Source organism: Mytilus californianus, unplaced genomic scaffold (genome assembly GCF_021869535.1).
Source record: "Mytilus californianus isolate M0D057914Y unplaced genomic scaffold, xbMytCali1.0.p SCAF_10, whole genome shotgun sequence".
Lineage (NCBI taxonomy): Eukaryota > Metazoa > Mollusca > Bivalvia > Mytilida > Mytilidae > Mytilus > Mytilus californianus.
In genome coordinates, this window is record NW_026262582.1 from 26,780,403 (window position 1) to 26,798,695 (window position 18,293).

The following is an 18,293-nucleotide window of genomic DNA, read 5'->3' on the forward strand; positions in this document are numbered from 1 at the left end:
ACTCTTTGGAAATTGTCCGGATGTCTAATATATTCACGGAAATTTAGCTCTATTTTTTTTCAATAGAAGATACCAACATAATAATATCTGAACATGGCCATATTAAATTAGATTAATTCATAACATATAATGAAATTGTTCATATTTTAAGTCCATATTTTGAATTGAATGTATGAAAGAGTGCCTGTACATATATATGTTACGTATATACAGGCCTGTGTTATTTTCATCTTCTGTACATACAAGACATGTACAGTAGCATGTCTTCATCCTTGAACCCCAAAGGTGACTGGTGGTATAGAAATATGGTTTTCCTCCGACCACAAGTAAAACCCTTGGCAAAGTGGAGCATCCGTTTGGTTGTGCGGGATGTGTGAATACGCAACCACGTCCGGTTAGCATACTGACGAATTGAGGCTTCGTGTAGAGAGAGTACCACGCTTCATGCACGTAAAGAATTTTTGCAGCAACTCTTTTATGGGTCTGTGGGTAGCCTGATTCAAGGGAGAAAATTCATGCCCTATCCATTATACCCACATTTTCAGCTGGTGACTGTTGAAATTCCCCTCCTTTTCCCCGGTCGATCCCTATTACAGAACCAAGCTATTACATCTATTTATATTTTGTTCTCATCCTGAATTTGTTTCAAATATTTGCCACTGGACATAAACAACAAACTGTCAATAAAATGTTTATCTTGGCTCATGAATGAAAGGAGATGTATAAAGTAACAAGACAGCAACGTAACCACAAAAATAATTAGAAATAAAAATTAAAAACACAAATCCAGGCACGTATCATATTTATTATGCACATAATTTGTTTTTCATATTTACTGCAAATTATAACTCAAAAGAGTCAAAAAGAAAGACACGCATCTTTGCTTCAAGTTATGATTTTGTATGCTTAATTTATTATAACTGTCTGAAAACTGGAAATCTTTAAGGTTGATGTGGAGGGTTTCACATGGAAAGGTAGATTGAAACTAATTTTCTTTGATTTTATCATAAAAAGAATGGTAGAAATAGGTGGGGGGGGTCAGTTCTTACCCTGGACCTTAGACAAACCGACTTGTGCATCCAACAATGGTAGCCTTATTAAACACTTGCTACACTTCTAAAACAAGAAACTGTTATTTGTGTTAATCATATGGTCAAATAGTAAGTACATGAAAATTAAAAATTCAAAACATTTGAAAATTTCGTTTTTTTAATGTTTTGTGCTACAAAATGTAACTAGTACAGTTTCCCGTATTTTCCTGTGCGAAATAAGATTTTCACGTACAATGGTAGCTATGTCAGGAAAAAAATCCAAGTCCAATACCTATGTGTTTCCTTTAAAAATTCAATATCTGATGACCTTCACCTGTCTAAAAACACCTAGCAATTTCATTGGTTGGCAATTTTAAATCAAGTATTAACCTTTTCAAAATCTGATAAGATAGGCATTTTCCATTAAAAGTGTTTAATCAAAGAGAGGTAACTCAAGTTTTTTTTGTTGCTCACATGTAATGAAATGGCACTTTTCTTCTATAGTCTGTTTCTTGAAATTAGTTTCTGAAATTAAGAATATATAAAATCAACTATGAATGGTAGGTTACAATTATAGTAAATAGTTTTGTATACTATAATCAAAAATTTTATCATTTGACAATTACAAGAACTGATTTTTTTTATCTAATTTGGATAGATTAATTAGGTTCACCATAATTTTGTGCAATTTTATTATTCATTGTAATTAAAATTTAAATTTAGAAGTATTAGTAAGTTTTGATAAAACTAGTTTACTTTGAGTAAAATATGTCAAAACATCCTTTTTTTAATGAAGAGCATAAATGTATCAAGTGAACTCTTTTTTTAAATTCATCTATCTTATAAAAACACATTGACCTTCATTATTTTTAGATCTCCACTCTTCAAATCATCTTCAAATTCTTGCAGTGTAAGGTCATATTTTCGTAGTCTTTTATGGAATTTGTGTCCTTTTTTGCTCTTCCAATATGCAACCTGTAATGAATAAAAAGCTAAAATGACAAACAAGGTTTTTCATTATGCGTAAATTATTTCAAGATCTTAAAGACCTGTTTATAGATATATAATCATTAATTTCACCATTGAAGTATACATTGTACCTTATTGTTTAGGGCCAGCTGAAGCCAGCCTCTTGGTGCATGATTTTGTGAATGCGTTGAAAACCACTGGTGGCCTTGTGCTGTTTTCTGATCTTTGATGTCTCTATGACAAATTCCTTGTTTCCATTCTCAATTATTTTTGAAATATTGAATTTTTGTTTTTGCTTGAAACATAATTGAAAATCTTTTAAAATATTACTAGTAGTTCTAAGTGGAACCTATGTAAAAGCATAGTAATTGAAATAAAGAACATTCCATCAGCAACTTCTGTTTGGTCTTTGGTGGAGAGTTGACTGATTGGTAATCATGCACAACTCTCATTTCTATACATATGAGCTACTTTTCAGGGTGTTTCTTCAGTTTAACATTAAAGTTTCTATTTGTTCACTACTAATTAATGTTTAATTTATTATGATATACAACTTAGGCTTGGAAAATAGTAATATTCTCTTGCAATTAGTATAACTAGTGAAGCATCAATTCAAAATTATGTGTTTATCTATTAGGAGTAAGGAAAATAATTATTCATCATGGTAATAAAATGTGTTAAAAAATGACTGCAGTATAAATCATAACCAACCAAATCTGGGGTTTTATGATTTAATTTCCTATTTAATTTTTGGTGAATTCAAATGAAATCACATGTATTGTTATGGTGACAATAAAAATTATTAGGATTATATCCTAATGGCATGTTGAGGGTAAGCATAGTCATTTTAAATCCAACATTATAACTGTTAAATGATTTAGTTTTATGGAATACAATATGAGTGTGAAGACATTAAATAATTTGTGTGGAATATTATTGTGCATAGTACATTGCTGATGAATACATGCGCTTGAGGGTATTCAAGAAGCAGGAAATTACCCTTAATGTCATTGTTGAGCTGTTATAATCTAAAAGTTTTCCATCATACTCCGTTAGTTTGTTGCTTCCTTCATCCCATATATGAAGTATATGTTTGCCTACATAGTTTGTTGGAAGGTTGTCATTTTGCACTTAATGTATGGACATGTCCATAATACATGTGACATTGTTGTTGCTATCGCTTGCAATAGTCATTGGTAAGTCGTTGTCATGGTTATCATTGGCAATTGTCGAAGCATTGGTTTCCATGTCTTCTACATGTTCTTCTATGTTTTCAGAAGAAGATTGTTCCAGCTGTATTAATTTTTTTAAATTTTCTGTAAGCTCAGGAAGGTCAAGAGACTTTTTAAAAAGATGTTTTGAATTGGTATCAACTTTTTGGATTTCTATTTCTTTGCGATATGTTATTTGTGTTTTAATGGCATTTATTTTAAGCTTCTTGGTTTTGCAAGTTGAAATAAAAGAATAAATTTGGTTTAATTTTGTCCATTTTCCGCCTAAATTGTTGATTTCCAAAATAATTTTTTCCTTTTCAGTTTGAATTTGGCTTCCTTTAGTTCCTTTTCTTTTATTCTGGCTTCAATAATTGTTGATTTTTCATTATAAATTTTAATGAAATCTCTGATGTCTCTTTGTCTTTTTTCTTCTCCCAATGTCTGCATTTAACTATGAGAGTATTTTTCTGTTCCTCCGTTTTTTCCTTCAACCAATCTGCAGTGCCATTATTTTTAAACATTAATTTTATTGTGGAAATGCTGGTGTTTGGAGCAATGGTCTTTTGCCGATCTATCTGAGCCATTAGTCTTTCTAAAGTTATGTTGTTGGCTGGACATGATTTTGAAGTTAGGATCATTTCTTCTGACGGGTTTGAATATTTGCCACCATTTAAAAAATCGCCAAAGAGTGTTTTGCTTTTAGTTAATAAATTACTACAAATAAGTTGAGCGGCTTCTAAAACAGTGTCCTGATTACTAGTTTCAGTTTGTTCGAATATTTTATAATCTAAATCCGGTTTATCAAGTAGTTCAACTTCTGTATGACTAGCCTTTCAACATGGTTTTATACCATAATAATGGTGTCCTCTCTTTACTATTGCATCAGTAGTCTTGTGGTAGCCTGTTTGCCAACAGTTTGCCAACAGTGGCTTTGGACTCCAGCAGGGTCAAACCAAAGACTTTAAAATTTGTCTTTGCTGCTTCTTCACTTAGCACGCAACATTAAGGAACAGGGGTAGATCCAGAAATTTTCATAAGGGGGGCCAACTGACAGCCCTAAGAGGGGCCCCAATCCAGTCATGCTTCAGTGATTCCTTATATAATCAACTAAATTTTTAAAACAAAAAGGGGGGTGCCAAGGCCCCACCCTTTTCTGAGGACTGGTTGTCTTACAGTTAGAATACTGTGTCCAGGTAAGGTGACATATCTTCCTGCATACTGTAATCTTGTGAATAAGCACGTAAAAAATCAATAAATCAAGCAATCAGTATTTAATTTCTACTTTGACATCATTGGACATGGGGTTGTCAACTGAAACCAAAGTTTTTTACCTCGAAGTTGACCTTTGACCTAGAACTTTATACATAAATTATGACACACCCTCTGGTGTTGGTGTATATACATGTCAAGTATAAACTTTGACATCATAATGGTTCTCAAGATATAGAGCGGACACGATCTTTACCATAGGACATTGGTTTGTCAACTAAAACCCAAGTTTTTCACCTTGACTTTGACCTAGGAAGTTGTACATACATTATGGCACACCCTCTGGTGTTGGTTAATATACATTAAACTTTGAAATTATAACGGTTCTTTAGATAAAGAGCGGACACAATTTGTTACGGACAGACAGACTGATCACTATAGGGTGTCCGCCATTCGGCGGGGCCCTAATTATATCTCAAAGAAAGTCATACATTGACTTTGTTATAATACAGTTACTTCAGAGTGGAGTTTTATGTTTAAATTCAATTTATGATTTTGAATATCCCTCATAGGTATCTTTTGTATCTATTTAAACTAACAGAGCTTAAATTACCTAATGTATAATCTTGTGTGTCTGTATATAATTTGACACCATAATAATTGCGTCCTCTCTTGGTCGTGGCATCCCGCAGTAAGGTTAAATTGTTACTTTTCGACAAAGTTTCCTTTAAATGTAGTTCAGACAAAATACCGGCTTCTCTTGCCATTGTACTAATTGATGATGGAGCTGGTAAAGTAGTTATGTTCTCTCCAGTAAAAATCCGGACAATTTCTTTAATTAGTGGTGAGGTGTTTTCTCGTGAAACATTGAACTGCAGACAGCTGTAAACAGCTTCCATAACTTGACATGAGTAGGGGCTTCCTCTTCCCTCTTCTTTCAATTTAAATTTAAATGTTGGAGCAAGGTTTTCCTCTTGTTGTTGCAAGGTTTGTGTCTGCCAAAATGATATTTCTTCCCTCAACTTTACACTGTCTGCATTTTATAGATTGCATTGGCTACTCTTTTCCAACACCAATTTTTTCGGTTGACTGTTGGTTTGACAGATTTGGGTTTTCTGTTTCAGTTTTAGAGATTGAGTTGCTGTTGCCGTACCTAGCTTTCTTTTTAAGTTAAGATTCTGTCTTTCTTTCCTTTTGTTTGCCTGTTTAAGTTTTGAAAGGTTTGAGGATGCTATACATAGTTTTCTTTTTACAGTTGTCAGTTGGTAAATTTGTTCTCTAGTCTTGTTTTCTCTAACGGAAAGTGCCTTTAGGGTTGAACTGTTGTGAACGGGTATTGGACAGTTTCTTGTAGAAAAGCCGAAATTCTTGAAATATTTTTGCTGGATTTAATTCTGTTATAATCTCTTAGTAATGATTTTTTCCTGTTTATCAAGCTGGTTAAATTTATATGGTTGGTTGGTGATAATATAGATATCCAGTTATGAAAAATTCTCTGACTTCCAGATTTATAATAAAATTTACTGTTGGTGTAAAGATCAAAAGCTAGTTGATTTGTAAGATTTTCAACCTTGAATGGGAGTGGTAGAAAATGTGCCATAGCTGCAAGATTAGCACATAAAGCAAATCAAAAATTGTACAGACACTATATCACATGAACATAAACATTAACATAAACACAGAACATATATACATGAAAAGCACAAAATACATGTACAAACTGAAACAAATACAGTTTATTTAAACCTGTAAATGACAGTAGATTTGATAAATGCCTAAATATTATTAAAAAAAAATAGATATGACATAAATTCTTCATTATTTTCCTCATGTTTTAAGTCTTATGTAAATTTATATTGAAAAAATGTTTGATGGTTCATATTAAAGGGAGATAAATCATAATTGAGGGAGACAAATCTTAATGCTATTATAAGAAAAACACATGAAACATTTTATTTCTTTCAATTTATTTTGTTGTACATGTATTTTCAAGCAAAAGTTTAACAGTAAAGCTAAAATAAGCACATGCATTACAGTAAAGCAAAAGCACACTGACTTCACAAATAGTGCAAATTGTTAGCATCATATATAATTAGAATTTCAATATACATATGTTGAAGAAATCCCTGCATCATAATTATTTACTTACCTTTGAATAGGTTACTTCACTTCAATTATAAGTGGATTGCTTCTCTGTGCAAATGCTTTTTAACAATATTAGCATGCAGAAAGTGATGGTGAATCCTGCAAAAAAAGTAATAGATAACCATGTGCTGTAATTGGTGAAAGATATGCTTGAAATTATTTTTACCTGTTTTATGATACTTTTGTGCACATATAATGCTCTTCTGCTATTACTTAATACATACATCTAAACATATTTTGTCTATCACATTTAATCAAGACAAAGAAGGCAAATTATGAATGAAAATGGTTTAAAAATATGCAATGAAGCTATTTACAACAGTGAAAAGAGAAAAGTGATAATAAATTATTTGTGTTGTGACACTTATATTTGTATACGAATCACCATTTTTGGAAAACAATTGGTATCTGAACTTTTTTGTATTTTCAAAGGGCAATAACTCTGGAATTTCAAATGGAATATCATCTTGTATAATTATATATACTATATGTAAAATAAAAAATGAACTTAAAAGTAAGAAACCTGTAAAATGCATTTGTGGGGGCATAGAATTTGATTCATAATTTTTATTAAAAAAAATTTGTTCAGAAAAGAGAAAAGATGAATGGTAGTGGTTCCTAAGTTGCCCCATAAAAAACAGAAAATGGAGCAATAGAATAAGGGTATGGGGTTCAGTGCCTAGGATGTTTTCTGCGAAGAATACTTTGTGATAGAGAATCACAATCAGAATCAGTACTTCTGATAATGATTGGTTTGTCTTCCCTCCCACCAGTTAATCTTTGCAGTGAACAACTTGTACTAGGAGAATTATCTTGATTTCCAATTTGCTGTTGACAAATAAAGATTTTTCTTCCAAGCTGCTTTTTCTTAGGCTTTAAAATGCTCACAGATGCAACTGAGCAGCATGTTTCTGAATCCTCATCATTCATCTCCTTTAAAGATTCATTAACATTCTGTGGTTTTCCATCTGTAGCTGATGCACAATGTTCTTTTGACTCATTCTCAGACAGAGAAAATAAGTCAACAGAACCATTTGCCAATGTCATGTCACTATCATCTGAGGAGATGTTTTTAATTTTCATCTTCTGTGGTGATTGTGTCATGAGGGTATCTGTTGATTTATTTTCTAGTGATGAAAATAAGTCATCAGAACCATTGACCCCACTAATGTCTTTACTATTTGAAAATAATTCCTAAATTATTTTCAGATAATACTGACAAAGCTTCAGTTACATCTTCTTTTTTTTCTCAAAAATAAATGGTTGTTTCCTTATTTTTGAGGAATTCAAACAAGACAAACTTGACCCAGAAGAACATACCAAGCTTGCATGTCTTATACAATGATGACAAATACAATTATCACTTTTCTCTGTCCTACTATAATTAAGCTCCTCATGTATACATAATGAAGGTGCTACTATAGCATATTCATTATATAAATACCTGTGAAGCATAGCCTCACGTGCATCAAAAAATAATCTTAAGTTTTTGTTTATTGAATAATGCAGAGGAACTGTAATGTACAATTCTTCATTTCCACCACTCAGTCTTAATTGGTGGCTTATCTTTTCACTGTCATCCAAGTCCGAATCAAATTGAGAGGTCCACATCATCATGCAACAACTGCAAATTAGAATGTTTCTATAGTATATAGTATAGAAATATTTACCTAATCAAACTTCTATCTTTCCTGAATTTCATTCATAACATATTAAGTGCCAATATGCCTAAGAATCAGGCAGTGGTGAAAACATGACAAACAAAAACCCACTCAAGTTGACATTGATTTAAGTTCAGAATGTATAATGATGCATGAATATAACATTCGTTTCCTTTCCCTGTTCTGGTAATTCAAGAAATAATTTGGTAGAAATGCACTAGAAATTAATAACTAAGGGGAGATAACTATGTAATTTGCTCTCATTCTAACAAAAATTTATCTAGATATTTCTCGAATTACCTGACACGCAGAAACAAAAGACCTACCATTTCTAACTCTGGATGAGGGTACCTTCAAAATAAGGTGGTTAGATCGGTGGGTTTTTTTCGGCCATGTTTTGATTTTTTTCAAAATTGCCTGATTCTTACAAAGACTGACACTTAAAAAGGCCTTTGACATGTTTCATTGACTGTTTACTATGGCATTGATATATATATATATATATATATACACCCTTTTTTGTCCATAATTTTAATTGGTAAGTTCAACGAATCTAGTTATATATGAAAATAATTTTGTAATGATTGCAATTTATTTGTTGTTGTTTATTTTACCAAGCTTTATACTGATGTTGTGATATTTTGAATGTTAAACTATGTTGATTATCTCCCCTATTTAAAATGATATTTTTATATTTCTTATATAATGAACTTACCTTCAATAGAAACTTGACTGTTGTAGGATTTAAATGTGTATGAAAAACTGACTGTTCAGTAAAGCGCAAGAAATCACCAATAATAAATGTTGGAACTGAAAATATTAATGTTTTCACTTTAGGATTGGAATAACTATTTAAAATGTGTGTTTTGTTCAAGTGTCAATCTAGATAACATGTTATGAAGGGCACTTTTCAATGGTTGACATTTTACACATGTTTCATTGATTGTTTACTGTCTCATGGATATATAATACATGTACATATTTTTTTTCTCTCCATATTAAAGTTCAACCAATTTATATTTGAAAAAATGATTTTTGTTAGGATTTCAATTCATTTTTTTGTTGTTTATTTTACTCGATTTTATACTATAAAATCACTGATGTGCTATTTTGAATGTTAAAACTATGTTGATTATCTCCCCTATTTAGAGTTTGAACATTTGCATTCAAATAAATTTCACAAATAAATGATATTTTTATATTTCTCATATAATGAAACTTACCTTCAATAGAGACTTGACTGTTGTAGGATTTAAATGTGCATGAAAAACTGACTGTTCATTAAAGCGCAAGAAATCACCAATAATAAATGTTGGAACTGAAAATTTTAATGTTTTCACTTTAAGATTGGAATAACTATTTGAAATGTGTGTTTTGTTCAAGTGTCAATCTAGATAACATGTTATGAAGGGCATTTATCCATGTTTTAATTATTTTACATGTTTCATTGATTGGTAACTGTCTCATTGATTGGTTACTGTCTCATTCATATTCACGTCTCATTCCTGTTTGAATGGTTTTACACTATTCATTTTTGGGGCTCTATATAGGTTACTGTTAGGTGTGAGCAAAGACTCTGTGTTGAAGACCGAAATTTGACCTATGATGGTTTTTCTTTTACAGATTGTGACTTGGATGGAGATTTGTCTCATTGGCACTCATATCACATCTTCTTATATCTATAAATATATATATATATATATATATAAATAAGTCTAAATTGAAAACAATGTTCAAACCTATGATTGCGTTGGATAAAAACCGCAATTTTCATACGTGTGCATGCAAAAAAAATTTCTTGGTAGAGGGGTCTAAATACAGCACAAACAACATTTTCCAAAAGACCAAAAAAGTGAAAAAGTATTTTTAAACAAAACGCATTTTACTTATATATATATATATATATATATATCCCTCTTTGTCCATAATTCGACCAATTTATTTTTGCAGAAAGATATCATTTTATTGTTCTGGTTTATTTTACCCAGCTTAATGCTATAAAAACACTGATGTTGTGCTATTTTTAATGTTAATTATCTCCCCTTTTTTGAGTCCGAACATTTGCATTGAAAATAAATTCACCAGTAAATGATATTTTTATGTTTCCCATATAATGTTTACTTACCTTTATAAGCAAATTGACTGTTTTAGAATCTAAATGGTTGAAAATTATCCAAAACTGACTGTCAAAGTATCATATTATCACTTATAATAAATGTTGGAACTGAAAATATAAATATTTTTACTTTTAGGTTGAAATTATTATTTTAAATGTGTCTTTCCTTTAAATGTTGATTGATATAAAATACTAAAAAAGCACTTTGCCATGGGTTTTTTTTAATACACGTTTCATTGATTAAGTACTATCTCATTGACATATACCTCATATTTTGTTTTCATAATATTAGACAATAGGACTACATAGCTCCTGGGACTATTATACTTGGGACTGCTAGTATGAGGATAGCAATGCCCTTTACTGTGAGGCGTCAAATAGTCACTTTTAGCTACCGCTAGTATCAAATTAGTTAAATTTTTCACCACGATTAGTAAAAATATCCTAATCATGATTCGTCAGAGGTATAAAATAATTATGGTTACTGTTATTTTTGGAAAAAATATATCACGATTTGTAAAAATCGGTCAATTTTTGTTTCGTCTAAAAGAAAGTGTATATTTTATTGTCATACACCATTTATAACAGTATTTGCCATTATTTTTACTGTTATTCGTCATGAAGGTACCCCTATAACGAACCTCTAGTATAATAGTCCCAGATGGCCCCTTACAATGAGATGGATTTCAAGGGGACATTAGGGTGCTCCCCCCTCTTATTTTGAGCACTCCAAATGTCTTTTAAGAGGCACATTGTAACCCTTTCATAATTTATATGACCCACATTAGAACAACTAACAGCCCACCCACCTTTTCAAAAAACCCTTCATTTCCCAAAATATAAGTGATAAAAAAAATTTCAATTGACATAATATTATATTAACTTCAGATTAAGTGGTTTTATAGGAAATTCCTAGCAGTATCATACACTAATAATAATAACATTAACGGTCAAACGCTGGTGAGACTATAGTTGCAAGGGAGATAATTACTATTCACTTTTCACCAAAAACGTGTTTTGGAGATAGTTAAACGTTTTAGCCCAAAAATAATCATATAATTTTTCTTTAATAATGTTGATACATTTAAATTTAAATGGTAAATACAGGTTTCGATAGAAGAAAAATAAATTTACCGAGAGTGATCAATAACGTTACCTTCGTTTCATTTCGCCAATAAATAAATCTGAAATTAACCCTTTTAAAATATCATGAATATGCTTACCCTTCCGGAGCACCTGAGATCACCCCCAGTTTTTGGTGGGGTTTGTGTTGCTTAGTCTTTAGTTTTCTATGTTGTGTCATCTGTACTATTATTTGTCTGTTTGTCTTTTTATTTTTGGCCATGACGTTGTCAGTTTGTTTTCGATCTATGAGTTTGACTGCCCCTCTGGTATCTTTCGTCCCTCTTCTATAAAATGTATTTAAATTTGTAATATATCGGTTTAAGATCATTATCAAATTATATTTTCAACAAATTATTACTGGCCTACCTCAGTACCGATCGCCGAAAAAAATATTACCTGTTGCAGGAAATGCACGTGGTATATTTATTGGTTCAAGGCCAATACTTTCATAGAGTTATCGTTCTTGAAGAACTCTTTTGTGTACCTCCTTTTGTCTCCTGACGATGCTAACAATGGTCATACGCTATAAAAATAGGTCTTCGTAAGCGGCCTCAAGCTAATTCAAGGATAATTTTGAGCTCTTACAAAAAATCGATTTAAACGTGTATAGAAGATATCAACAAACTTCTTTTTTTGACAAATCAATCTTACCAAAGTGAGGTACTGTGCAATTAATGTAATTATTTCATTGAATGTGCACTTCAGACAAAATTTCGTTGCAAAACAATAAATTCAATATGGCAACCGCAAGTATACAACAAAATGGCAGTGACATCAGTCATAACACAAACTTACCCAAGGCTTATACAGACGCCGTTAAAGCAGGTCTAATACCTAAAAACTATCTGAATGGTGAGCCTTCTGTCAATCCTGATGAAACGCTCAGTTCAGTAAAACCAGTATTTATTTTGGAAACCGACCTCTTAGGCGATGTGAGACCAAGTCAAGACCAATACCTTACTCACATCGAAAATTTACAAATCCATTAACTCCTGTATCCCAATGAGCCACCTGAAAGGTCTACAGCGTGTCAGAGGTATGTGGCGCATATACTCAGACTCTGATATTGACAGAGAAACTCTAGTCACTAACAACATTGCTGTACGTAGCAAGCTTATCAACATATACAGTAGTAACCCAAGAACAAGCGAATATTCTACACCCTTTTACTTACGTGTTCGAGTAAAAGACGTCTCTTGTTCAGCTGATGATGGTCAGATCTTAAGAGCAATTGAAAATGAAGGCAACTGTAATGTGCACAAAAATTTAAAATATTCAGAGAAAGGCTTCGTGTGGATGGGTTGCTAACAAATTGCCAAACGGGCGGCCGCATTCTTCTTTGTGACCCATTAGAAAAAACCCTACCAAGAACCATTAAAATAGGCAAATATAGAGCCATGGTCTTCCATAAAGACCAAATGCCATCATCAAATGACAACCTTATTTGCAACAAATGCTTACAAAATGGGCACAAATTTCGGGATTGTCAAAACGATTGGGTTTGCAAGATGTGTAAGTGCCCAGGTCATAAGCAGGCAGATTGTCCAGGCTTTGATGTTCACAAAGAGGAAAGTAACAACATGTCTAACGAAAACAAAAGCAAAACCTCATTTGAAAGTGAAACAGACAGTGATGGATCAAACACTGAGTCTATTGACGAACTTACAGAACACTAGAACACACGCCACCTCACAATTAACTACAACAAACACAAATCCTCAAGAAGTATCGAGTGTACTAGGAAAGGCCCTGAAGAAAATTACAAAATCAACATTTTCCTTCGAAAATAAAACCAACATATTTCGGATGAAGCGGAAACCCCAAGAAAGAATAAAAAAATCAACAAAAAAAAGAAAAAATCTGAAGAAGTTAACGGAAAAAAATCAAACAAACAGACAACGATGTTTCAATTTAGTGCAGCTACACCAGACTCTCGCAGTGAAAAGCGTCAAGCAACGACACCAACTGATAAAGTACATGAACGATCTGTCCCTATTCAAAAACCAAAAGGGCATTAACTCATTGGAAGTCAACATCAATGCAAGTTAATGTATTTTACTAAAACAAACAAATAAACAGTAGTTTTAAATCCCCCCTTTTTGTGTTGTTGTCAAAATTCCCCAATATCTTTTAAATAATCATGTGTGTATGCAAATTTATATATGTTATTTTGTCTTTTTTTGTTGTTTTTACTTATATTATAAAAAATAAACAAAAAAAACGGATATGGTATAATAGTAGATTATACATATTCCAATGAAAGAGTTAAACACAATTATAGATATACATGTCATTTATTCTTGATAATCAATGGTATTACTTTTTTAAAACGTCACGATTCACTTTATGAAAAACAAAATCCCAAACTACTAGCTAGGAGTTATCTTAAAAATTGGAACACATCTATCAAATGTTTTGTAAATGAAAACTTCAACATAAAGTTTATGTCAACAAAAAGTTATGACACATCAGTAGTTTCATATGCAAAGATATTCCGATTAGAGCAGAAAAATTCTAGCAACACATTTTCTCACTACCACAAATTAAATAATGTCATGAATCCATGGCTATCATGTCTATTAAATCCCAACAAATTTAGGTCAAACATTGCACGAATATTCCATCTTCTTGTGCAATTCTTCGTCAGTTTTCACTGGATATTCAGAAACGCACTAAAATGGTTGAGCACACAGAATAGGAAAAACCAGTTAACATGGTTAAGTTGTCATATCATTCATGGCATTATGCTTCTACTTCACATCCAAAATCACAGTCGTCACAAAACAAAATTACAATTGCTCCTATTTATGTATCATGAAACTCCAAAAAGTAAATTAGTACAAATGCACAATGCAATATCTCTGCCAAACAACAGATTTAACCTGAAAATAAAAATAAAAGTAACAATAATAAGATTGAAAAATTCTTTCAAACACAAGCAGGTTAAAAATAACAGGAAAATAAAGTATACCATATATATCGATAACTATGTATCATACAACATAATGTTCATTGTCATTGAAGTTGTTGTTATTAAACTTATGATATTATGTAATTCAGAAATTAATCTGCATACTTTATATATGTATTCAACTTATCTACTTGATATGCTAAAACTATTGTCTATATTGTATACTTTTAAAGACATGTGGAATATAGAAATGAATACTAACAGATATAAACAATGCAAAAAAGAAAGTGTCAAGCTCTAGTTCAATAGATTGTTTTTTGATGTATTTTTTTTTTGTGCACAACATATATTTATTATAAATAATTACATCTATAATGAGTGAAAAACTACATATATGTACCTTAAACTGTCAGGACTTAGGGCAAAAAGATAAACGAGAAAGACTAAACCTTTGGTGCAAAAATCAAAAGTGTAATATTTTATTCATACAAGAATCACATTTTATTGGAAAAAATGAAGATGTCATAAACAATGAGATAAAGGCAAATTTTACCACAGTTTCAGAAATTCTCAATCAAGAGGGGTCTCAATACTAATCAAAGAAAACATTAAACATAAAACTATCAATGAAATTAGAGATAATGATGGAAGAATAATACTCGTTAATATAGAACTTGATGGTAATATCTTTCAACTACTGAATGTGTATGCTCCAAATACTCGTCGAAACAGAAACTCATTTTTCAAAAAATTAAATAATATCATTAATAATAACCCTTTAGGAATAATCATAATGGGAGGTGACATGAATGAAACTTTAACATCATATGATAGAAAAAGCATAAGATGTAATAATCAAAACAAACCTGTCAATAGTTTTAAACAACTAATAAAAAAACATAAACTTATTGATATATGGAGAGAACTAAATCAAAACACCAGTCAGTTTACTTGGAGAAGAAAAAGCAATATAAATGTCGCAAGCAGAATTGATTTTTTTCTAATAAGCCCAGATATAAAACCTCATATAATATCAGCAGACATAAGACCTGCACTAATTTCAGATACAGATTATCAAGCCATCTCAATACAAATAAGACTTAAAGCTCAAAATAAAGGCAAAGGTTTCTTTAAGATAAATAATAGTATAATGAATGATGAAAAATACAAAGAAATAATAATTAATTGTATAGACACCCATAAAGAAAAAATACTCATCAAAAATAATGATCCTAGAGTTACTTGGGACATTTTCAAAACTAAAGTAAGGGAGGTAACCATTGCATACTGCAAACAAAAGGCTGCTGAAAGTAAAAATGAAATGAAAATTTTAGAAAACAAGTTAAAATGCTTATATGAAAAATCAAGTAATTCAGAAAAGTTTAAAATAGAAATAAATAATGTAAAAAACAATTTACAAATTTATACATAAAGGAAACTAGAGGTGCACAAATTAGGTCCCGAGTCAGATGGGCAGAAGAAGGGGAAAAAATACAAAATACTTTTTGGGTCTTGAAAAATCAAGACAAACAAAAAAAACTATTTCTGCCCTTAAAAATGATCAAGGTAATATAGTTACAGACGCATCAGATATACTTATTCTTGGGAAAAAATACTACCAAAACTTGTATAAAAGTACTGAACCAGACCCTTCTGAAATAAAAAAAATATATTAGCGAAACAAAGATAGATCACTCACTATCCAATAATGATAGTCAACCGTTGGGCGGTAACCTAACAATAGAAGAATGCACAAATGCTATATTCAATATGAAACTGAATACATGTAAATCCCCTGGACTAGACGGTCTAAGTGTAGAATTTTACCGTACTTTTTGGTCAAACCTAAAAGAATCTGCAGTGAAAGTATTTAATACATGTTATCAAAAAGAAGAAATGACAACTCTCCAAACAATTGGTGTTGTTTCCCTTTTATATATAAAAAAAACTACAGGCCAATAACTTTATTGAATGTAGATACTAAGCTTATGGCCTATGCCTTAGCGCAACGGTTAAAAGTGGTGTTGTCCAAAATTATTCAGAGTGATCAGAATGGTTATATAAAAAATCGCTACATAGGTTTTAACATTCGCCAGATTCAAGATATTATAGATTACTCAGAAAAATTTCATAAAGATGGAGTTTTATTGTTCATCGACTTTTCCAAAGCCTTTCATTCATGTATGAAGCCTTATTAAAATTTGGATTACCACACTCCTTCTTAAAATGGGTTAAAACTTTATATAATGATACTAAATGGTGCCTGACGAATAACGGCTGGATCTCAGAAACCTACAGTCTTCACCGTGGGATAAAACAAGGATGTCCATTAAGTTCTCTATTTTTTTGTTATAGCAGTTGAAATCCTGGCCTGTAGAGTAAGACAAGATTCTAACATTAAAGGTTTTCAAATTAAACTTGATGAAAAAACGCATAGTCTAAAAATTTCCCAATTGGCTGATGACACAACTCTCTTTCTTAATTCTAAAAATGAAATTAGCCTAGCATTAAACCTAATAGAAATATTCGGAACACTTCCTGGTTTAAAACTCAATAAATCTAAAACAGAAGGTATATGGTTGGGTAGACTCAAACATTGTAAAGAAAGAAATGAAAATATACACTGGAGCAAAGAACCAATAAAAAGTTTAGGTGTCTACTTTGGGTTAGATAAAGACAAATGTGACAAATTAAATATTGAAAAAAATAATGAAACAGTCAAAAAAATTAATATTCGATTGGGAAAGAAGAAATTGAACAATGATAGGTCGAATAACAGTTGTTAAGTCACTTATCTTACCCAATCTTACTTTTTTAGCATCGGTTGTCTCCATTCCCCAAATCTTCATAAAAGACTTCAAAAAACTTATATGGAACAATAAACAAGAAAAAATTAAACGTTCAACACTTAGCAAAGATCACACAAATGGGGGTCTGAAAATGACAGACATTGATAATTTCTTAAATGCATTACAAATTTCATGGGTTAAACGATTAACTACAAAGGAATTTGCTAATTGGAAAGTCATTCCAACATATTATTTTAACAAATTTGGAAAAAACAACCTTATATTTCATATGATGCCAGACAACATAAACTCAATATCCAATTTAAGTAACACATTACCCTCATTTTACTTGAACATATTAAAGAGCTGGTACAAAGCAAATAATACACCAACAAGTATCATACCCATCACAAACTTTAAAAATATTAGGCAGCAAATGCTGTGGGGTAACAAAAATATAAAATTTGAAGGAAAATGTTTAGTTTATCGTAATTGGATAAAAGATGGTATTATTTACATCAATGATATTATTGATTATAAAGGGCATATTTCACAAAAAGTTATATTGGAGAAATTAACCTCTAAACCTAATTGGATATCAGAACTTTCAAAATTGATAAATTCAATTCCAAAACAATGGCTAAATACATTAAAATCTGATATATCCATGAAAACTTTGGTTAAAACAAATTTAAACTTGTCATTGACTGTTAACAGAACAACTAAACTAATTGAAAATATGTTATCTAAAGAAATATACAACCATTTAAATATCAAGAATGACGAGAGACCTATAGGATTCTTTAAATGGAAAAACATCTTCAAGCTAGAATCAATCACTCCAATAAGTAACATGCTTCAATATACTTTTTCTTATTTAATAAATAACAAATATAAAATGTTAAGATGGAAATTGCTCCATTACATCCTCCCATGTAAACAATTACTACAACAATGGAACATAGAAGATACAATTTTGTGTGTCCTGTGTAATTTGACTGAAGACTACGAACACTTTTTTCTCAAATGTCAATACTTTCATGAATTTTGGAATAAAGTATATGCGCTTGTAAGCAAAACAAAGATAGGGTCACATATATTTAATATAAAAACTTTAGTTTTG

General features: G+C 31.1%; 1 long non-coding RNA gene across 1 annotated transcript; it reads right to left on the bottom strand.

Annotated features, from left to right (window-relative positions):
• Window positions 1-1,890: 1,890 nt before the first annotated feature.
• On the bottom strand, window positions 1,891-9,549 carry LOC127719056 (uncharacterized). The gene is made up of 4 exons (XR_007990139.1): window positions 9,453-9,549; window positions 8,945-9,039; window positions 6,573-6,667; window positions 1,891-2,006 (listed from the first exon to the last, which is right to left on the bottom strand). It is a non-coding gene; the product is annotated as an uncharacterized LOC127719056 (long non-coding RNA).
• Window positions 9,550-18,293: the final 8,744 nt, after the last annotated feature.